The 23,444-nt window shown below is 47.3% G+C and overlaps 1 pseudogene; it reads right to left on the bottom strand.

Moving 5' to 3' along the window:
• Positions 1-7,452: 7,452 nt before the first annotated feature.
• LOC146754488 (uncharacterized) lies at positions 7,453-18,376 on the bottom strand (annotated as a pseudogene).
• Positions 18,377-23,444: the final 5,068 nt, after the last annotated feature.

Below are 23,444 nucleotides of genomic sequence, written 5' to 3'. Positions count from 1 at the left end.
TTCCCCTGCTGGGTCATGCATATGTGAAAAAGATAAGGATGAAACTGGATACCTTTATAAGAGACCCTCACATTCCAATAAACGCCATTTTACCGCTGACCATATTGGTGTAACAAGCAGCTGTGACTTGGTCGGGGCCATCGATACACATTCACAAAGGGACTTGACTTTCCAGGTTACCAGATCGAGGTAACAGTGTTGGATGAACCACTGCGTACAGAAGAGCCACTGTCAGATCCAGGAGTGGGAAGGAAACAGAGAAGGGCTTCAGGTAGGCAAAAAAGGCAGTGCTGACAAATAAGGAGACCACGGCCAGGTGAGGGAGGCACGTGGAGAAGGCTTTGTGCCTTCCCTGCTCAGAGGGCATCCTCAGCACAGCCATGAAGATCTGCACATAGGATACGATACCACTATGAAAACAAAGCATCCAAAGATTAAACAGGCACTAAAAATGATAAGCACAACTTTCCCTGAGGTAGGAGCCAGAGCAGGAGAGCTTGAGGATCTGGGGGATTTCACAGAAAAACTGGTTCACAATGTTGCCTTGGCAGAGAGGCAGTGAAAACGTACTGGCAGTGTGCAGCAGGGAATTGAGAAGTCCAGTGCCCCGGGCAGCTGCTGCCATGGTGACACAAGCTCTGCTGTCCATCAACGCCCGGTAGAGCAGGGGCTTGAAGATGGCAACGTAGCGGTCATAGGACATGATGGTGAGAAGGGAATACTCTGCTGACGTGAAGAAGAAAATGAAAAAGAGCTATGCAGCACATCCTGTGTGGGAGATGGCCTTGATGTCCCAGAGGGCGTTGGCCATGGCTTTGGGGAGAGTGGTGGAGATGCAGCCCAGGTCGAGGAGGGCCGGGTTGAGGAGGAAGAAGTACATGGGGGTGTGCAGGTTGCAGTCGCAGGCTACGGCTGTGCTGATGAGGCCGTTGCCCAGGAGGGCAGCCAGGTAGATGCCCAGGAAGAGCCAGAAGTGCAGGAGATGCAGCTGCCGTGTGTCTGCCAATGGCAGCAGGAGGAACTCACTGATGGAGCTGCTGTTGGGCATCTGCTGTTGTTGGGCTTGGAGTCCTGTTCAGAGTGCAGAAGATAATGACAAGTCCAGACCATTCTCAGAGACACTCCTTCTACTGTATTATGAAATTTTTTCATTCTCTTATTACAATGTTTATTTAGCACCACAAATAGAATTGAATGTCATGAAGTTCAGCATTCTATAAATAGAAGAAGCATATGGAGCTTTAATCTTCCTTTCATCTTCTAGTCTTATTCCATCTCCCTGGACTTTTTCACCTGTTTTGTGCCTCATATCTTTACCCTCACTGCTCTTAAAGCCCTCTGTCACAATGTTTGTGCCATTCACTTTCTGTTCAGGAAACATGCCTATCTGCAATGTGCATTATTCTTGTCAACAAAATTGATAATTTCAACTACTTCCACCCTTGGAAAGGTTCCTTTTCATAAAAGGAGAGGCTGAAAATATATCACGTGTGACAGTTCACATAACAAGCAATTGACTGAAGAAGAATTGGGAGTCTCAGAGCTGTGTTCAAATCTGACAGACTCTTAGATTTCTGCTTCCAATCCTTTCGCCTTCCGTCCAAACAAGAAATAGAAAATTGCTACCTTGTCTCTCCTCTTGCAAAGTACGCACAGAAACTTTCAGTTGTGCAGTGGAGCTGTGATCCCCCTGCCCCAAGCATCAGCTGTGGCAGCACAAGCCCTGCCGGGGGGCTCCTTCCCCCCTCACGTCTCCCCGCAGCGCCCTGGGCAGCTCCCTGGGCAGGCTGAGTGCTGAGCCTGGCAGGCGGCAGAGTCCCATACCTGGCACACAGCCCCTGGGGCACAGCAGGGACCCTGCTCTGCAGGACAGCCCTGGGCACCCACCTGCAGCCCCGGCTGCACAGCCTGCAGCCGTGCTGGGACACGCAGCCCTCAGGGCTGTGCTCAGATGCTGCAGCATGGAAGCCCTCAGCTGTAGCAGAAGGATTTAACACTGTAAAGAAACATGCAGTGCCTGAAGCTTGATCTGCTACAGGATGTCCCAGATTAAGTTAACCCTCTATGAATAGCAGCTGAAATACCTACTGCAAGGGACTTACCATGTCATGGTCTGTGAGCAATGTTCCTGCAGTGAGCTCACAGCCCGCTCACTCTGCACACATCCTATAAGCTCTCTCCAATTTCTCTCTTCTTTTTCTGTCACCTGCAGGCTGTGCTGTGCACAAGAGCTGCTCCTGGGCACAGCTGTGTCTTTACAGCACCATCCACTTTTATGAGCTCCTTGTGTCCCAGGAGCATGGCCCAGCTGAGCAGCAGATAATGTCATTTTAATCCTTCCCACTCATCTCCCCAGAGTTGTCCCTGTGTCCTCATGGCCATCAGATCCTGAGAGGCAACAGTATCATAACTGTTCGTTAAAATCTGCTCCATTATTCACCAGTCAATTTTTAACCTGTGATGAGTCCTACCAGAGGGTTTTTGATGAAACAAAAAGGGCACCGAGACAAGGATAAGGAGGGTTGGACTTGCCCTGTGCAGGGCAGTTATCCAGAGGAGACAGTGCAGGTAACTCATTCCCAGATAGAAATCCTGGGGCTGAAATTGGATGCAGCTTCCCACAGACCCATGGCAGCTGGGATTCCTCTGGTTCAGCTCAGATGTTCACAAGTAGTTTTACAGTGATTCTTTAATACCTTCTTTAAACAGAACTATAAACAAATAAACAGTAAATGTCTGCTGAATTCTTTGTCTTTAAGCTCTCTCCAGATATCTCTCCATTTTGCTGAACAAGTTCTGATAACCTAAAATAGATAACAGGAAGGCACAAGGCACAAGATGCTCTTTAGGTTAGAATGGGTCCCAGGGCGCATTTGATGCTGAGTCCATCAAACTCCAGTGCAGAGAGAAGTTTGCCCAATGTGCTCAACAAGACAAAGTCAGAAGTAACAGTGAAGTTTCTTGGAGTACTAATGGACCCACTGAGGGCCATTACCAAGTAAGCTTCGCAAGGGACTTTTTAGAGCAGATAATTGGAAGCCATGACTACAGGCAGGCAAAGGCACTGGCATGCAAAGAAACCTCTCCTTTGCCTTACGAAGCAGACAGGTCAAGCCCTGATTGCAAGACCAGTGGTAGGGAGATCCTGTCTCTCATGTTGGCTCAGGGCACGTCCTGGGGCAGTGGAATGGAGGTCTGTATGATGTTGAATGAAATACAAGGGGAGAGAAGATCCCAGGCTCTGCATGGGGTGCAAAGATACTGTCAAGTACATATCCCACATGTGCCCTGTGACTTGCGGAATCAAACTCTATAATCCAGAGATGGGTTATAAAGCAGGTATGTTTATTCCAGCGTTGCACAGCGCCGGGTGCAAGGGGGACAGCTCCACCAAACTTGCACACCATAAGGAGAAAAGTGTGTTACAGATATAGGTTAAGCTAATACATAATCAATAGTCTCCTCCTCAGTTTGATTACATATTCATTACATTCCCTATGGCTCCGTTCCCCGCAACCCCATTCCCTCATTCCCCCTGACCCCATTCCCCGCGACCCTTGCCGTTGTTTTGGGGTGAAATTCTTCTTCTGTTTTCTTCTTGGTGTTATCTGCTGGTACCATTCTCCCAGGTAAGCATCGTCTTGCCCGGGGGTATCTAATCCTTCTTCTTGTCAGAGGTCTCTGGACAGTTTCTTCTTATCTTTATTGCCCTCTTCTCTGGTTTTCTTTTGACTAAGTGTCTGTAATTCCCCCTTTCCCTGCCCTTTTAAATGTAAACTATCTACAGTTACCCTTTGTCTTGGTTTCTGTTAAGTTCCCCTTTCCCTTTCTATAGCAAAGTGTTACCTTACCACCATTTTGAGGCTTTGCTCACTCTTCACTGTGTCTCAGCGCAGGATATGGGGTGTGAGAAGGGCTCAGTCTGAACAAGCAGTCAGTTACAGTGAAACTCTGAACTTCAGATCTCTGAGTTCCAGTGCCCTCCTGTGCACACTCTCCCATAGTTTAATGTCCTCTGTGGTGCCCAGAAGTGCACCCAGTGATCCAGGTGAGGCTGTAGCAGTGCAGAGCAGACAGGGATGATCCTTTACCTCACCCAGATTGCAATAACTTGCTTGATGCACTCCAGGGGACCGTTTGCCTTCCTTGCTGCCTAGGCACACTGCTGACTCACGTTCAGTTAGATGTTGTGCAGGACCCCCAGTCCTTTTCAGTCATACCGCTCTCCAGTGTCCCATACCTAGTCAGTGTGCATGTCCAGTGTTGCCCCTACCCAGGTGCACAATCAGGCACTTGTTCTTGTTATATTTTATGGACCTGGTGCCGTATGCAGTATATTCTGTGCAGAAGGGTACTGTGAGAAATAGTCTCAAAAGCTCTACTGGTAACCTCAACTATCTACCCTTGGTCAACCAATTTGGTAACCTTGTCATGAAAAGACCTACAGTTAAACAGGACCTTCCCCTCAGGAAGTTGTGTTGGCTGTGACCAATGACCCAATTGTTCGTCAGGTGTTTTTCAGTCACTCCCACCATCACTTTCTCCATAATTTTACCAAGAACTGGAGTGAGACTGAGAGGTCCATAATTGCCCCTGTCATCTTTCTTGCTCTTCCTTACAATGAGACAACATTTTCCAGCTTCCTGTCAGCTGGCATGACCCTAGACTTCTTTAGATGCCATTGAAATGAGAGCCCAGAACATACTAAGGTGTCATCAGTGCAAGAATGTAGATGTGCCATAGCTTTGCAATGCCTTGAACTCCAGAGTATGCCACAGATGGTGCAGAGAGGAAGATCTGCCTCTTCTGTTGTGAGCTCATTCATTTGGTAAGCAGAATAACACTATCTGATACATGGGGACTGTGTCTCTGCTCTGCTCTGCTCTGCTCACAGAGGAACGGTGTGGGGGCTTGCTCTCATGTCAGTGCAGATAAACTCACTTTCTCTTTAACCCTTTTTTCCTCTGTAAACTCTTCCACTATTTGTACCCTCAGATACACTTCCACATAGCCTCAAGTACATTTCCACGTGCCAGTAACAATTACACTGTCTTATACTATCAAAACAGTTTGTCAAACAACGTTGCAGCAGGGAAGCCCATGGGATACCAGGGATACTCGTGATATGATGGATCTCCCATGTTGCTAACCATTTCTTTGTTGAGCGAGACATGAAACAGGACCCATTATCGTTCTTGATCTGACAAAGTTGGCCAACTACAGCAATAGCAACAGTCCAGTGACTCTGTGCTGCCGATGAGTTTGCTTTATCATGCTGACTGGCTACAATGACAGCTGAAGACGTGTCCACTGTTACAGCCAACAATTTGCGGGGCCCCGTGCAGTCTTCTCAAGTGAAATCCTTCTGCCAGACCTGCAATGGGGCAGGACTACGAGGGTTCACTCCCACCCCTATCACCAGCACTGAATTGCAAAGAGGGCATGTTTGGGCAACATCGTGTGCAACAGACAGCGGAATGGAGCAAGTCCTAGATAGCGTATGGGCACCTATTTGAGGGGTGGAGTGAAGATCACAGGCATCCTGAACTGTAAAAATGTGTGTACTAGCAGCTCTATCTGCTACCTCATTGCCTGTGGTGAAGAAACCTGGCACCTCAGAGTGGCTATGCACATGGAAGATTGCAATAGGGGCTATGCGGGTAGCCAGGCCTTCTTCCAAAACACCAGCAGCTTTTGTACTTGGGAAGCCCTCTCGGCCCATCCTGGTCAGCTGATTGGCAGCAAATGCGGAATCAGTGACAATATTACAGGGTATCTCCAGCCAAAAGTGAACTGAAACTGCTACGGCCATTACTTCAAGCATCTGCACACTAACCACTGGGTCTACGAAAATAGCGGTCTGCCAGTTATTATTAGATGCTTGCCAAACCACTGCCCCCTGGCCTGTTCTTGAAGAGGCATCTGTGAACAGTGTAGGCCCCTCAAGCGGAGAGGTTTGAACTCGAAACCACAGAGAAACATCCAGAGGCCCGGGGGTATCTAATCCTTCTTCTTGTCAGAGGTCTCCGGACAGTTTCTTCTTATCTTTATTGCCCTCTTCTCTGGTTTTCTTTTGACTAAGTGTCTGTAATTCCCCCTTTCCCTGCCCTTTTAAATGTAAACTATCTACAGTTACCCTTTGTCTTGGTTTCTGTTAAGTTCCCCTTTCCCTTTCTATAGCAAAGTGTTACCTTTCCACCATTTTGAGGCTTTGCTCACTCTTCAATTCCCCCCTTTTCTTTAATCTAGCAGGCTTTTACCTGCTAGATTCTTAATGGGTCTCAAAATAGGCTCCGCTCTCTACCTTTTGTCTCAGCTCATGTCTCTTCCAATCCTCGTATTCCCTTCCGGTTCCTTGGTACAAGCACATAGAGCACTTTACTACTATACAGGTAAAACTTATTAACAGCACCAAGATGGCTATAATGATTCCGACCAAAAAGAGATGCTTTACCCATCCTAAATTTGGTAACCAGCTAGTGAGTGTATCCCACAATCCTTTTTCCCAACCTATGTTATCCTGACTTGCCTTGTGCAACACCTTTGTTTGTTCCCAAATTTTCCTCAAGTCGGTTTCAATTCTTAGGTCTTTGTTTAGGTACACACAGCAGCTCTGATTTATTATTGTGCATACCCCCCCTTCTTTGGCTGTTAATATATCCAGTGCCATCCTGTTTTGAATCACCACCTTGGATAAGGAGGATACCTCTTCTTGGATTGCTCGTAATGCATCTGTTGTGGCATTTTCTACTATTTCTAAAGTAGCTGAGATATTCACAATTGCCTGTTCTAGTTGTGTCACCCCTAGAGATGGAATGAGAATTCTTAAGAAGCTATGAAAGCCTGTGCTGTGCACTAAGGGGTTGTATGTGTGCCTAGTTCGAATCCAGGGAGTTCTTAAAAGTCCTCGTGGGGTGTCTTCGTGTACTGTAGTTTGAGGTACCAAATATCCTACAGTACATGTCCCTGTCCAATTTATAGGTAATGCTTTTCGTGCATGCCCATCCCCACACAGCCACCAATACCCATTTGGTAATTTACATGGCTTGGGCATCTTTTCTTGGTAAGCAAATGATGTAGCCATCCTTGCAATTCCGAGAATATTCTTATCTGAGACCCAGTATGATGCCTCATCTGTTCTAGGGTCGCATCCCGTGCCTTGTGCCCATTTCCCAATTCTAACAATCCCTGTTACTATTCCTGAATTCCCATATTCCCAACTACACCCTATGCCCGTTAAGTTTCGCCATCCCACCCCCACACCCTTATCAAATTTTCTATCTACAAAGATTGACCTAGTAGAATCTAAGATTAGCAACTCAAACCTAGGACCTTTCTGTGGTTTGTCTTGTTTGTCTTCTAGACCAAACTTACATTTCCCATATTCCACCCAGCTTGGAATTGTCCAGTTTAGTGTTGCCACCCCATACATAGGCACTCTTCCCTCTCCTCTAGGGAGGGCCGTGCATATCCAGCAAGATTTATTGAAAGCCTGGCCAATTTTCTCAGTCATTTTCAGGTAGCTGTTCCCATGCCAGGCTACGACTGTTGTCACGGTCATGCTAAAAATTACCAAGCTGTTATACATGTTTTTGGATTTTGATCTTCAGTGGTCCTTCCTCTTTCACCGTCCACTGTTGTCTGGGAGCTTTCTTCAGGCGGGTGTGGTGTATCCAAGGCGTCAGTCCTTTCACCTTTGCTGCCGTGTGGGTGGTCAGGAGCACTTGGTAGGGCCCACTCCACTTTGGTTCCAGAGGTGAATCTGAGAGGGATTTAACATAAACATAGTCGCCTGGTAGTATATTATGCACTGGGCTATCTAGGCCCCGTGCCCTGGCCCCAAGTACTGTTTTTTCAATTTTCTTTAGTTGCTTTGTCAGATTTACCATGTATTCATTCAATACTTCTTCCCCAGTTTGCATAGAGATTCCCTTCTGTACAGGGTAAGGCCTCCCATAAAGGATTTCGAATGGGCTCAGTCCTTCCTTGGTTCGGGGTTTGGTACGAACTCGTAAGAGTGCCAGTGGTAATGCCTGAGGCCAGGGTATCCCAGCCTCTTGGCCCAATTTCACTATCTGTAATTTGATTAGGTGATTCATTTTTTCCACCTGACCGCTGGACTGCGGCCTGTATGGTGTATGTAGCTGCCAATCAATTCCCAATAGTGAACTTACTTGTTGGACCACTTTAGCATTAAAGTGTGGGCCACGATCTGATGAAATTGCTGCAGGGACCCCAAACCTCGGAATAATCTCATGTAACAGAGCCTTTGTTACCTCTCGAGCCCTGTTAGTCCTACAGGGGTACGCCTCTGGCCATCCCGAAAAGGTGTCTGTTAATACCAATAAATATCTGAACCCCCCTTTTCTTGGGAGTTCTGAGAAATCAATTTGCCACTGTTGTCCCGGGTAATTCCCTTTCCCTATCTGCCCTAGGGTGACTTTATGACCTGACTTGGGGTTATTCTGTAAACATATCTCGCATTGTTGTGTCACCTGCCTAATTGTGGAATACAAGTTCCGGGCAATTATTCTTTGGGCTAAATATTTATGCAGTGCCTCCACTCCCCAATGAGTTTTTCTGTGTTCAGCCATTATCACTGCCCACAGTATAGCCGTGGGAATAATGATTTTACCTTGTGGGGTAGTGGCCCATCCTCCCTCTCCCACTTGCCCTCCTAGATCTTCTATGAGAATTTTATCTTCCTTTGAGTATCTGGGTTCACTATCAATTTGGATTTTACCGTCTGGAATTAAAGAATGCATTTCCACCGGGTCTTCCCTTGCTGCTCGTTTTGCCTCTCGATCTGCAAAAGCATTTCCTACTTCTTCCGGCATCTTTCCTTTCTGGTGTGCTCTGCAATGCATAATAGCCACCTTTCTTGGTCGATGAACTGCTTCCAGGAGCTTTAAAATTTCCTCGGCATGCTTAATGCCCTTTCCTTGTGTTGATAATAGTCCTCTCTCCTTCCATATTGCTCCATGGGCATGTACAACACTAAAAGCATACTTTGAATCTGTCCATATGTTGATTCTCTTTCCCTCTGCCAGCTCTAATGCTCGAGTTAGAGCTATGATTTCTGCCTTTTGTGCAGAGGTATTTGGGGTCAAGGCTTTTGATTCTATTACCTTGTTTGTAGTTGTCACAGCATAGCCTGCTTTGCGTACCCCCTGCAGCACAAAGCTGCTACCGTCAGTATACCAAGAGTCCTCAGCATCTTCTAGTGGTTCTTCTTTCAGGTCTGGTCGGCTGGAACACACCGCATCAATGGTTTCCAGGCAATCATGCAGTACTGGTTCTCCCGAGGTTCCACTAAGGAAGGATGCTGGGTTAACAATATTAGTTACTATTATTTCCACATCATCTTGTTCCATCAGGGTAGCTTGATACTTAAGGAGTCTCTGCGGTGAGAGCCAGTGCCCACCCTTCACTTCTAACACAGTTGAAACAGTGTGAGATGTCAAGACTGTGATTTTCTGCCCTAAAGTAAATTTACGTGCTTCCTGAACATTTAATACCAGTGCAGCTATTGCTCTCAAGCAGCTCGGCCACCCCCTGCTTACTTCATCCAGTTGTTTAGAAAAGTATGCTACTGCTGCTCTTCAATAAGGTCCCAAGTTCTGAGCCAGGACTCCCAAGGCTATTCCTTGTTTTTCATATGAGAATAGCCAGAATGGTTTTGTTGTGTCTGGCAACTCTAAGGCAGGAGCCTGCATGAGCTCACGCTTTAACTGTTTAAAGGCTCTTCTGCTTTCCCCATCCCAAGTGAGAGTATTGGGGTTAGTTTTTAAAAGTGCAAAGAGTGGTTTTACCAGAAGTCCATAGTTATGGATCCAGAGTCGACTCCAGCCTGTCATTCCCAGGAATGTGCGCAGCTCCTTTGCAGTCCGGGGCTCGGGGGTCTGACAAATGGCTTCCTTCCTCGCTGTTCCCAGCATCCTTAGTCCTGCTGTGATTTCGTAGCCCAAATAGACTACTTGTCGTTTCGCCACCTGGGCCTTCTGTGGGGAGACTCGATACCCATTAAGCCCCAGAAAATTCAGTAGACTGATAGTCCATGTTATGCACTCTTCTTCCGTTTCAGTAGCTATTAATAGATCATCTACATACTGTAACAGAACTCCTTTCTCAGAGGGGCGTTCCCATTGTTCCAAATCCTTGGCTAGCTGATTCCCAAAAATAGTTGGGCTATTCTTGAACCCTTGGGGAAGCACTGTCCATGTCAGTTGTGTTTTTCTGCCGGATTTAGGGTTCTCCCACTCAAATGCAAATAATAGCTGACTCTCTGGACTTAGGGGTAAGCAGAAGAATGCATCCTTTAGATCCAGTACGGTAAACCAAGCCAATTCACTAGATAGTTTTGTAAGCAGTGTATATGGGTTTGCTACCAGGGGATATAAATCTTCTACTATTTTATTGATTGCTCTCAGATCCTGTACTATACGGTAGTTCCTGTCTGGTTTCCTAATTGGGAGTATCGGGGTATTGTATTTAGATTCACATTCCACTAATAACCCATGTCTCATGAATTTATCAATTAATGGTTGTGCTCCCTCTCTATCTTCTATCCTTAGGGGGTATTGTTTAATTCGTGGGGGTTGAGCTCCTTGCTTTATATTAATTACCACAGGAGGGGCGTTTTTTGCACGCCCTGGGATTTCCGTTGCCCATACCCCTGGATAGACCTGATTACTGATTTCTTCTGGCATCCCTGTGTTTTCGGGAGTTGAGTTTGTTGTGATCAATGCTAGGCTCAGTACCTCAATTAAAGAATCATCCCTTACTTTAAACCGCATCTTTCCTGCCTCAAATTTTATTTCTGCCCCTAATAATTCTAAGAGATCCCGTCCTAAGAGGTGATGTGGTGAGTCAGGTAGGTATAAAAATCGATGTATCCCTACCTGCTTCCCCAATTTATATTTCAGAAGTTTAAGGAAGTAAGCCTTTTCGGGTTGACCAGTGGCCCCTTTTACAGTCATAAATTCTTTACTTAATGGAGTTAATTCTTCATTTAGTACTGAACAAGCCGCACCAGTATCTATTAAAAATTCTACACTCTTCTGTTTCTTCCCTAGCTTTATCTTAACCAGTGAATCCGCCAGGGTAGACTTGCCCGGTTCCAGTCAATCCTCCTTTACGGGGGCTTGGAACTTAGTCCATGCCCCCCTTTTCTGTTTTCTCAGTGGGCATTCATTTTTCCAGTGTCCTTTTTTCCGGCAGATGGCACATTGGTCCTTTTCCAGGGGCTTTCTTGTTCTGCACATTTCACCCCTCCCTGTCCCTTGCAAAGCTGCAATCAGTATCTGTCTGTCCTTTTTCCTATCTTCCTCCTCCCGATTGCTAAACACTCTCCAAGCTACTTCTAGCAAACTTTCCAAATTTCTATTGGCCGGTGCTGGTAATTTTTGTAGCTTCTTTCTTATATCCCCTGCAGACTGCCCTGTGAATAGTGACACCAACTGATGAATACCTTCCTCTGAATTTGGATCCAGGGAGGTATGTTTTCTCATTACATTCCTCAGCCTTTCAAGGAATTCCGAGGGAGTTTCCTGGGGACCCTGTTTCACTTCAAATAATTTAGACCAGTTCACTGTTCTGGGGATAGCTCTTTCTACTCCCTTTATTACCCATTCTCGGTATCTCTCCAAAAGCTCCCTGCTATGATCTGTATTTGGGTCCCAGCGAGGGTTTTGTAATGGGAAATAGTCTTTAATATCTTCATCTGTTCCTCGCAAACTATCCTCAAGCAGGGTTTGTGCTGTTCTTAGAACCAGTTGTTTTTCTGTTTCAGTCAGTTGATCTAACAGCAACTGAATATCATTCCAGTCTGGTTCAAATTGTCTAACTAAAAACTGCATTTGTCTTGCTACCTTTGATGGGTCATCTCGGTAGTTTTTACAAACCTCCTTCCAAGACTCTAAGTCAAATGAAGAGAACGGAACTTTAACTAACATTGTACCCCCCTCTGGACGTACCACTTCCCTCAACGGAGCTATTGTTAACGGCTGCTGGCTTCGGGTACATGAGGCTACTGGGGAGGCAGGAGGCTCAGGGGGTGAAGGGAGGGCCAAGGGTGAAGGGGGTGAAGGAGGATTAGAATCCTCAAGGGAAGGCATTTCTGGATCTAGTGGGATTTCCTCATTTCTCACCCTCATTGTCCGCTGAACCTGGAGATATTCCAACAATTCTTCAGGCTCCCTAACCTTGCCTGTCTTTGTGCACTGCTGTCCGATACTAGAGGACGAGCAGCAGCGTTTTATTTTACTTTCTTTTGCCTCCCGCCGTACTTTTTCTATAGTTAGTACAAAAGGATCTTGTGGCGGTCCCATTCCACACTCTTTCTGCCATTCCGGGTGGTTGCGGAGGGTGAAGAACATATCTGCATATGCTACCTCCTCCCACTTATTTTCTCTCCTCAGAAACAACATAAGCTGCAAGATTGTATTATATTTTACTGTTCCATTTAGAGGCCATTTCTCCCCTTCCTCCAGCTTATACACCAACCACCACTGATTACAATATTTAATCAAGTTTTTCCGACTCAGGGTTCCTCTTGATTTCCCAGCAATATCTCGCCAGTGTGCCAGTATACAACCCAGGGGTGTGCGCTCAGGGACCTCTTTGCTCTGTGATTTCCCCATCGTAACTTAATATAAACAACCGTATTCTTTTATAAGTAAAACCACTTCTGACACAACAGTATTGTTATGACTTATGACCACGTACTTTACAACAACCGGTAACTAATAATACAAAATAAACACGTATTAAAACAAAGACAAACAAGTATTGGTGACAGCTTTCGCTTCGTCCGTCCCCGGCCGTTTCCCTCGCGGGAGGACGGAACCGCGGGTCGGGACTCCGCACTCGCCCCGCAGCTACGCAGCATCTCACTCACACCACACTCACACGACAATTCAGAATTACAGAATTTAAAAAAAACAGAATTACAATATATCATTTGTTAAGCTTAACCAAAGATGTTAAGAACACCGGTGCTAGTTGTTGACTTAGGTCACCTATATAAACAGCGCTGTACCATACCAATTATCCCAGGATTACCCAAATCACCCTGTACCAGAGAGCAGACAAGCTCTGCCCAATTAGCAATCACTTGAATGAGAGCAATAGCCCTTTTACCATGCATACGACTTACTGGCCCCTTTGTAGGCACTCCCTAGGGAGTCCTCCTAACCCAGCCGGCAACCTAACCTAACCCGTGAGCTCACGTCCCTAGGGGGGGAGCACGCCGATTCCTCTGTGCCCTGCGTAGGATGTTTCCTCACGACTTACGGGACCCCCGTTTCCCAGTTTCACATACCTTTCCGCCGACAGATGGTTCTTGTCTGCTCCCGCAGTGATCAGATGAGGGAGGGGAGTCCTTCCGAGAAATCTCGGGGTGCGCGAAAGGCGTCCCCCTTCTCAGCTGGTCCCACAGCCAAACAGAGGTAGTCCCATCTGGGGTGCCAAATGGACTTGCGGAATCAAACTCTATAATCCAGAGATGGGTTATAAAGCAGGTATGTTTATTCCAGCGTTGCGCAGCGCCGGGTGCAAGGGGGATAGCTCCACCAAACTTGCACACCGTAAGGAGAAAAGTGTGTTACAGATATAGGTTAAGCTAATACATAATCAATAGTCTCCTCCTCAGTTTGATTACATATTCATTACATTCCCTATGGCTCCGTTCCCCGCAACCCCATTCCCTCATTCCCCCTGACCCCATTCCCCGCGACCCTTGCCGTTGTTTTGGGGTGAAATTCTTCTTCTGTTTTCTTCTTGGTGTTATCTGCTGGTACCATTCTCCCAGGTAAGCATCGTCTTGCCCGGGGGTATCTAATCCTTCTTCTTGTCAGAGGTCTCTGGACAGTTTCTTCTTATCTTTATTGCCCTCTTCTCTGGTTTTCTTTTGACTAAGTGTCTGTAATTCCCCCTTTCCCTGCCCTTTTAAATGTAAACTATCTACAGTTACCCTTTGTCTTGGTTTCTGTTAAGTTCCCCTTTCCCTTTCTATAGCAAAGTGTTACCTTACCACCATTTTGAGGCTTTGCTCACTCTTCACTGTGTCTCAGCGCAGGATATGGGGTGTGAGAAGGGCTCAGTCTGAACAAGCAGTCAGTTACAGTGAAACTCTGAACTTCAGATCTCTGAGTTCCAGTGCCCTCCTGTGCACACTCTCCCATAGTTTAATGTCCTCTGTGGTGCCCAGAAGTGCACCCAGTGATCCAGGTGAGGCTGTAGCAGTGCAGAGCAGACAGGGATGATCCTTTACCTCACCCAGATTGCAATAACTTGCTTGATGCACTCCAGGGGACCGTTTGCCTTCCTTGCTGCCTAGGCACACTGCTGACTCACGTTCAGTTAGATGTTGTGCAGGACCCCCAGTCCTTTTCAGTCATACCGCTCTCCAGTGTCCCATACCTAGTCAGTGTGCATGTCCAGTGTTGCCCCTACCCAGGTGCACAATCAGGCACTTGTTCTTGTTATATTTTATGGACCTGGTGCCGTATGCAGTATATTCTGTGCAGAAGGGTACTGTGAGAAATAGTCTCAAAAGCTCTACTGGTAACCTCAACTATCTACCCTTGGTCAACCAATTTGGTAACCTTGTCATGAAAAGACCTACAGTTAAACAGGACCTTCCCCTCAGGAAGTTGTGTTGGCTGTGACCAATGACCCAATTGTTCGTCAGGTGTTTTTCAGTCACTCCCACCATCACTTTCTCCATAATTTTACCAAGAACTGGAGTGAGACTGAGAGGTCCATAATTGCCCCTGTCATCTTTCTTGCTCTTCCTTACAATGAGACAACATTTTCCAGCTTCCTGTCAGCTGGCATGACCCTAGACTTCTTTAGATGCCATTGAAATGAGAGCCCAGAACATACTAAGGTGTCATCAGTGCAAGAACGTAGATGTGCCATAGCTTTGCAATGCCTTGAACTCCAGAGTATGCCACAGATGGTGCAGAGAGGAAGATCTGCCTCTTCTGTTGTGAGCTCATTCATTTGGTAAGCAGAATAACACTATCTGATACATGGGGACTGTGTCTCTGCTCTGCTCTGCTCTGCTCACAGAGGAACGGTGTGGGGGCTTGCTCTCATGTCAGTGCAGATAAACTCACTTTCTCTTTAACCCTTTTTTCCTCTGTAAACTCTTCCACTATTTGTACCCTCAGATACACTTCCACATAGCCTCAAGTACATTTCCACGTGCCAGTAACAATTACACTGTCTTATACTATCAAAACAGTTTGTCAAACAACGTTGCAGCAGGGAAGCCCATGGGATACCAGGGATACTCGTGATATGATGGATCTCCCATGTTGCTAACCATTTCTTTGTTGAGCGAGACATGAAACAGGACCCATTATCGTTCTTGATCTGACAAAGTTGGCCAACTACAGCAATAGCAACAGTCCAGTGACTCTGTGCTGCCGATGAGTTTGCTTTATCATGCTGACTGGCTACAATGACAGTTGAAGACGTGTCCACTGTTAACGCCAACAATTTGCGGGGCCCCGTGCAGTCTTCTCAAGTGAAATCCTTCTGCCAGACCTGCAATGGGGCAGGACTACGAGGGTTCACTCCCACCCCTATCACCAGCGCTGAATTGCAAAGAGGGCATGTTTGGGCAACATCGTGTGCAACAGACAGCGGAATGGAGCAAGTCCTAGATAGCGTATGGGCACCTATTTGAAGGGTGGAGTGAAGATCACAGGCATCCTGAACTGTAAAAATGTGTGTACTAGCAGCTCTATCTGCTACCTCATTGCCTGTGGTGAAGAAACCTGGCACCTCAGAGTGGCTATGCACATGGAAGATTGCAATAGGGGCTATGCAGGTAGCCAGGCCTTCTTCCAAAACACCAGCAGCTTTTGTACTTGGGAAGCCCTCTCGGCCCATCCTGGTCAGCTGATTGGCAGCAAATGTGGAATCAGTGACAATATTACAGGGTATCTCCAGCCAAAAGTGAACTGAAACTGCTACGGCCATTACTTCAAGCATCTGCACACTAACCACTGGGTCTACGAAAATAGCGGTCTGCCAGTTATTATTAGATGCTTGCCAAACCACTGCCCCCTGGCCTGTTCTTGAAGAGGCATCTGTGAACAGTGTAGGCCCCTCAAGCGGAGAGGTTTGAACTCGAAACCACAGAGAAACATCCAGAGGTTTAGCTACATCAAAGATAGGCAGGGTGTCCGAGGACGTGATCGTCCCTCCGAAGTCCTGTAACCCTGTGAGGAGGCTCTCAGGGAGCGGCTGTACATCACAAAACACACTCGGCAAGTATCAGGCTCTTTCCCCAGGACCTGTAATGAAAGCAGTCAGGATCTCCTGAGCAGCACTGCTAGTATCTCAGTCCAAGATGTGTAGGCACGTGTAGGCTGTAGCGAAAACAGCCACCAAAGCAGTTGTGGTTTAGCATCGAGGGAATGGTCCAGCATAGCAGCGGCACCTGCCTCGCACCTACAAACAGCTATTTCAAGGGCCTGGGCAGGATCCCACCGCTTAAGCAACTTTTCCATACAGCTCTGTAAGATCTCTTGCCAAGCTGCAGCCATCTAGGGGGTCAGTTCTCGGGACTCCCTTGGGTTAGACCCTCTCAGCTGATCATAAAAGGGCTTCATTAATTGTGGAGATATTCCCAAGGCGCCCTGAACCCACTGGAGGGCTCCCAACAATTTCTGTATGTCCCATAGTTACTCTATATGTGGCTGAATATCAAGGCCATCAGGTTGCACCATTCAGGACCAAACTTATACCCCAGGTATTCAACTCCTGGGCCTCTCTGTACTTTGTGCTCCGAAACAGTGAACCCAGCAGCAGTAAGCGTGGTGATTACCTGTGTTTCAAGTGTCTGTAACCCTAACTCGGTAGGGGCTGCAAGCAAAAGGTTATCCATGTAATGCAGGATCATATATTGAGGGAAATCTCACCTGATTGATTCTAACACTCCGCCTACTGCTAACTAACAGATCATGGTGGATACGTCATTCCTTGCGGGAGGACACACCACTGAAATCTCTTAGCGGGACTTTAATAATTGAGTGTCGATACCATGAAGGCAAACGTCTCCCAATCTTCTTCTGCGAGGGGAATGGAGAAAAAGCAGTCTTTAAGATCTATGACCACCAGTGGCCATTCTTTGGATATAGCTGATAACACTGGCCCTCATTGCTGTACTGCTCTGAAAGGTACTAATTGGGCACAGCAAGCGAAAGGCACCAGAGCGTTTCTTGATGACAAAGATCAGAGTGTGCCATTGACTGAGGGAGGGAACTATATGTCCAAATGGAAGCTCTTGTGAGACTAACTGTTGGAGTGCATCAAGTTTATCATGAGGAAGTGGCCACTGATCTACCCAAACGGGGCATGCGTCCTGTTTCCACCGCAATGGGATTGCATGTGTGGTAGACAATTGGTAGACAGTGGTCTATATTATAAATTTGTAATATGTGCACCCACGCTGTTTATGAAATCCTGTCCTAGTTGACTCCCTGGTATTTTGGTAATAAGCGGAACAAGCAAAGCCAGTTTTTCCAGCGAGCCGTCTCTGTTAACTATGACAGTTTCCACCTCAGCCAGGGACCTTTTAGAGGTGGTCACTCCCACCCCTCTAATCACCTGAGAGGGGCCCACTGGCCAAGCTTCAGGCCAGTCCTTATGTAACATCCCATCCGCTCCCGAATCAATAAGCGCTGTAATCAGAACGGAGTAACAACCTGAGAAGTCAGGCGGCAAGTCAAGGTAGGACATGAAAGCCCTGACTAAGGGGCGATCTTGACCGTCTAGTGTTAACACCATGGTATGTGTGTTATGAACTTCAAGGGTGAAGCTGGCATAACCAGTGGGTTGAGTATAGGTGTTGTTGATGGCCCTTTCTGTGGAATGTGGGAGGGGCGTCGGGCCTGTGCCCCCCCCCCATCCCCCCCGTTTCCCTGTGGCTGGACTCTGTGGTTTCTGCATGGCCAAGCGGTATGTCCTCCCTTACCACACAGCTGACAAGCAATTTTTTCTCTCTCTGCTGACATGCAATTTTTTCTCTCTCTCCCCCACTTGTAGCTTTACACTGAGCCTTAATTTGACCATACTGGCCACACTGATAACAAGGGCCTTTGGAAGGCTCTATGGCTCGCAGTGGTACAGAAGCTGCAGCCATCACATTAGTGATAGCATCTGCAAGCCCCTCGTTGGTTAAGGTTGCGGACTTCTGCTTATCCAGAAGCAATATTATTAAAGTTATTATATTATTAAGGTTATTATTCATCACTTCACAGAACGCCTCTACGGCCACCGAAAAGCCTTTTTCTTCCACCTCTTCTCTTATTTTTAACCAATCTGTGATCGGGCCACACCAGCATCCTCTGGTCCCCATCGCAGCCTTACGACCATTCACCACATTCACTGGGGGGGGGCTGTCTCGCTCCAATTTAGGAGTGAGGCATAGGTTCTTTTGATATGTTATGCCCGGCGTGAGATTAAGAAGAAGAGCATTCAAATGTTGATCCGACCAGTTTATTAGAAATGATAGACAATTGAGGGGATGGGGAAGGGAGAGCGACGAATATCAAAATTAGGGTGATGGGAAGGGAAAGTAGGCGATAGAAAAAGGTAGAAAAGAGCAAGAATTACGTTAAAGCGGGTAATAGTCACCTCCTGGATGCAGCAGTGTCCCGTAGCACGTTGTTAACGTTGGTCTGGGGCAAAACAAGCGTAGGGGAGAGCAGCAGCAGTGTAGCAGGCCGCAAACAGCAGATCGGTGAAACGCAGAGAAAGTGGTCAACGTAGCGAGGTCTCAAGAAGCAGAGTCTCGGGCAGCGAGGTCTCACGAAGCAGAGTCTCGAGCAGCAATCTCAGAAGAGACAGTAGGCAGCAGTAGGACAACGGTGGAGGAATCTGAGGTCAGATACCTAGAAAACCTAAAAGGTTCTTCAGCATGCAGGCATCTTCTTCAGCATGCAGGCGTTCATGTAGAGAGGCATTTGATGACAGAAAACCTCCTTGTTTCCGTAGTGAGGCATCTGGTGTCAGAAAACCTCCATTCGGGGTTTGTACGTGCCCTTTTTATCCTTCTTCTTCCCAGCTTTCGTGACATTTCTGGAAGGCTTGGGTCAGAGTCATGTGAATTCCTCGGAGATGGCCATCTTCCTTGAGATAGGCCCACACAAAAAGACCACTTTAGGGCCATTAACCTGCATCTTATCTCCCTTTCATAGCTCCCGGACTTGTCCATCTCTTGAACAAAGGGATTTCTCGAACCTTGGTTCCTGTGTGTCTCAGACAAAGGGAACCCTGGAACCTTGGCCAGGACTTGCCTGAACTTGTCCATTTCAGCAAACTTTGAGACAGTAATGTAAAAAGCATGGTCTCTTACAGAGGCAGAAGAACCACCCCTTTCTGGCCTTACGAGCTCCACCCCTTTCTCTTCCCCCTTTCCCCCTCCAACAGGAGAGGTAGAGTTACACAATAATGGGTATAATGACTGCCAAGGATATGGGGCGGGGATTCAAGCTCATGCAGTGGAATGTTGCTGGCAGATAAAGGTGCTGTTGGTTGAAGCTAGTCACCTTGCCTTTTGTCTTTTGTTAGTTGTGCGAGTGTGATACAGTGCACCGTCTACCCCAGTATAGCACCCACACAGGGGGATAAAACACAACAGTCTTGCCTCACAAGGGGCACCACTGGTGGCATATGGTTCTTCAAGCCTGTGCGCTAACCCTTGCGTGTCTGAACAACCGCTTGGTCGGGGCCAATAACTGCGGGCATACACCAATCTGGTGTATTTGCAAAATACAGTATTACACAAAATCAAAAATACAAACACGAATAAAAGATAAAGAACCATCACAGGGAATCTTGTGAGGAAGATGTGCACTTTATGGAACCTGGAATAGTGCATATTGCAACACCCTGCTGAGAGCGTGCTTGATCTCCCTGTTCCTCAAGCTTTAGATAATAGGGTTCAGTGCTGGAGGAACCACTAAGTACAGAAGTGCAACTGTCAGATCCAGGAGTGGGGAGGAAAGTGAAGGGAGCTTCAGGTAGGCAAAAAAGGCAGTGATGAGAAAGAGGGAGACCACGGCCAGGTGAGGAAGGCACGTGGAGAAGGCTTTGTGCCGTCCCTGCTCAGAGGGCATCCTCAGCACGGCAATGAAGATCTGCACATAGGACACCACTTTGAAAACAAAGCACCAAAACATTAAGCTGATACTAAAAATTTGGGAGATGCAGGCTGTGCTGTGCACAAGAGCTGCTCCTGGGCACAGCTGTCTCTCTGCAGCTTTGCCCACATGTATGAGCTCCCTGTATCCCAGGAGCCCAGCCCAGATCAGCACACTCGAGGATTTGAGTTTCTCTTCCTCACTGCTTCCCCTGGAGATTTCCCTGGGGCTCCATGGCTGAAAGCTCTTGATAGACAGCAGGCTCATCTCTGCTGAATGCATTTGGATGACATATTATTTATTCATCAGTGGACAGACTGATTCCAGAGGCATGGCTTTGAGTTGCGGAATCAAACTCTATAACCCAGAGTTAGGTTATAAAGTAGGAATATGTTTATCAGGCACCTGGTGTAAGGGGATCATTCTTATCTTGCATACCTGCAAGCAGAAGTGTTATATATTTGAAAGCCAAACAGATACATATCCAACAAATTTCCTGGAACTCATCTTCATATTCATTATTTTCCTGAAACTCATTTACATTCTGCCTGAGTGCACCAGGGGACGGACACATGTGTGGGACATTTGGGTCAGGGGTACTCGGTGCGTGTGTCTGTTCTGTGTGCTCTGAGCTGTGGATGTCCAGAATGTAGGGGGCTAGCCTAGCTGGTTTGCCATTCAATCAACGCAGGTCTTTAGCATCGTGGCAACATTTGGTGACCCCAATTTGATACAACTGAGTGCACACTCGTGGTGAGAGAAGGCTGCTCATTATGGCTTCATTGAAGCGAGTGGTGAGTATGCTAACAGGGACAGGGCAGAATGTGGACTATCCAGTCCATGAAAAGGAACTGAAGCCGCTAATACACTGGATGATGAAGAAGCGGTTTGGCTCAACCCCTGGGGAATGCATTAGAAAAGGTAATTTAGAGAAGGCGGGAGGATAACTATTCCAGAACTATTCTTGCACTGGTAGTAAAGAAGCAGCAAATCTGCTTCCAGCCTTTGGGTCATTGCAATGTCTTTTTTCCTGGGCGGAGGAATCACAGCAGCTATGGAAAGCAGTGTATGACTGCTTGTCTAATAAGGTTTGTCCCAAGTCTGAGTCTGACAACCTTGCCACTCCCTCAGACGCGGCACTGGACAAGGGGAATCAGATGGAGCCTGTGGCTGGTGAAATACCAAATACCGATGCCAAAGCGACTTTAGATCAGGAACCATCAACAGGGGTGGGAGGGGAGGAGTCAAAGAAGTCGGACGAGAACAGTTCAAGAAGGGCTGTGGTGGTTGCTGTAACTTCAGCCTTAATGGATCCTAAGTCCCCTGTGGCACAAATTTTGATGAAACTGTCCAGCATTACGTCAAGGAGATCTGTGATCTGTTCAAGGCTTCCCCATATTCTAGCCTGAATAGAAGGATACATCTGCTTTTCATTTACTGTTATTGTTATAGGCTTAGCTAGGATAGCAGTGACTCGCTGACGCTTTGCATTGTCATTGTGTTTGCAGAATCAGACCAGATTGGACGGCCAGGGAGTCATATACTCCAGACAAAGATGTTTCAGTTCAAGACTAGATTTCTTAAATCCTGAAATACAATCTTCCATGAACTCCAGGGTAAGACCTCTACATTGCCTATCCTTGATTCTTTCACTTCTGCTCAACCATGTGGCATCTCCTTTCTGGAAAGAGTTGGCCACTCTGACTTCCCACCGGGAGAATGGCGTGATATGCCTGGCCTTATCACTGTAGGGGACCCTTTCTCACTCTGCTCATTTGGGGTTTCCCTCCTTGGGTATTTCTTGAAGCCAGGGAACTACAGCGCAAGACTTAATATCTCAGTTTTTACCTTCAATGTGTCGGTAAACAACACCTGACATGCCAGGACCCTTGGCGAGCCCTCATTTGCACCTACTCAGTGGCTGTGCCGTGCAACATGCCAGGGGCATTTTGAGTGCTGGTGGATGAGGAGGATGAGGAAGAGGAGGAACTTCAGAGGGTGCTGCTCCACCCTCCATTGGCCACTAACCAAGGTCACCGGGATTGCAGTAATGACTGAGGTTCTTAACACGCTCAAAAGGAATAGAACCTCCGACGGGGAAAAGAACACTACTACCACCCTGCAGTGAGTGAAGGATGCTTTGCAGAGGCTCTTAGAAAAGAAAGGGTACATCAGTCGCGACTTGTGGGGCAGCAAGCTGGGTATCTCTGACTTCTGGAATTGGTTGTGGTTTGGTGGTGTTCATGGCACTGTGCTCATGTGTCTGGAAATTGGCTCTGTGATCTTATGCTTTACACTAACTGTTATCTGGCTCATCCAAGGCCTCATCAGGAGGCAGGTGATGGCCGCACAGTACGTGCTGCTTGCAATCCAAGAGTCATAAGTGCCATAGTTGAAGCTGTGACGTGATTGATGCGTTTTGTCACAGAGTTCTCTCTAGAGCTCACTCCGTGACAGTGGAAATAAACCCGGGGAGAGAAGGGACAAAGTACATCCCTGCTCTAACAGCGTGGTACTGCACAGAGGCACGGCCCGGCCACGTGCGCTCCAAGAGAGTGGATGGTGAGGGAGATTGCGAATAGGAATTTCCCCCTAGGGAGGGAAAAAATGAAAAAAAAACAACGATCTGAGAACAAGCGGCATTTTAATGAACCCTGTGACACTAAACAGCAAAGAGAGAGTTTCAACAAGGAGAAAAAAAAGGCGAAATCTCACCGATAGGCTGTGGGAGGTGGGAAGTTCCAACCACGCTGTCTCCTGCAGGGAACCGGCTTAGACCCCAACCCCTTCCTGACCTTCCCTCCAGTGCCACTTCCCTCCCCCCATGCCCATTTAAGGTAGTCCACAGAAAAAGAAAAGAAAGAAAAACGTTGTCCCCTTAACTCCCATTATCCCACATGACATTCTGATGTGGAATAGCAATACCAACCAAATTACAAAACCACAACAGCGAGCTTTCCCGGCCTTGCTCACTAACCAGCCGAAGCCTGCCTTGCCATATGGATGTGATCCCTCCAGGCAGAAGCTCTGCTGTACGTACCCTCAGGGTCAGGAGGAGAGGCCTGTCAAGTCCAAGCCTTACCCGGCCGTGCTGCAGCCTGCTGGCCAGGCCATCCTTGTTGGGCCCCTTGGAGTCCATTTTGAGCTCCCACAGCGCACACGGGAGCCCTGCCTTTGGAAGCAACCTCTTCAGCCCTGCCGAATGTCTGTCATTGGTCGCAGCCAACACAAGTTCAAAAGGAGACGGTCCTGTTTAACTATAGATCCTTTTATGACTTAGTT

This window comes from Coturnix japonica, chromosome W (genome assembly GCF_054131305.1).
Source record: "Coturnix japonica strain WE chromosome W, WE-NBRP24, whole genome shotgun sequence".
Classification (NCBI taxonomy): domain Eukaryota; kingdom Metazoa; phylum Chordata; class Aves; order Galliformes; family Phasianidae; genus Coturnix; species Coturnix japonica.
This window is presented reverse-complemented; position numbering and strand designations above follow the sequence as displayed.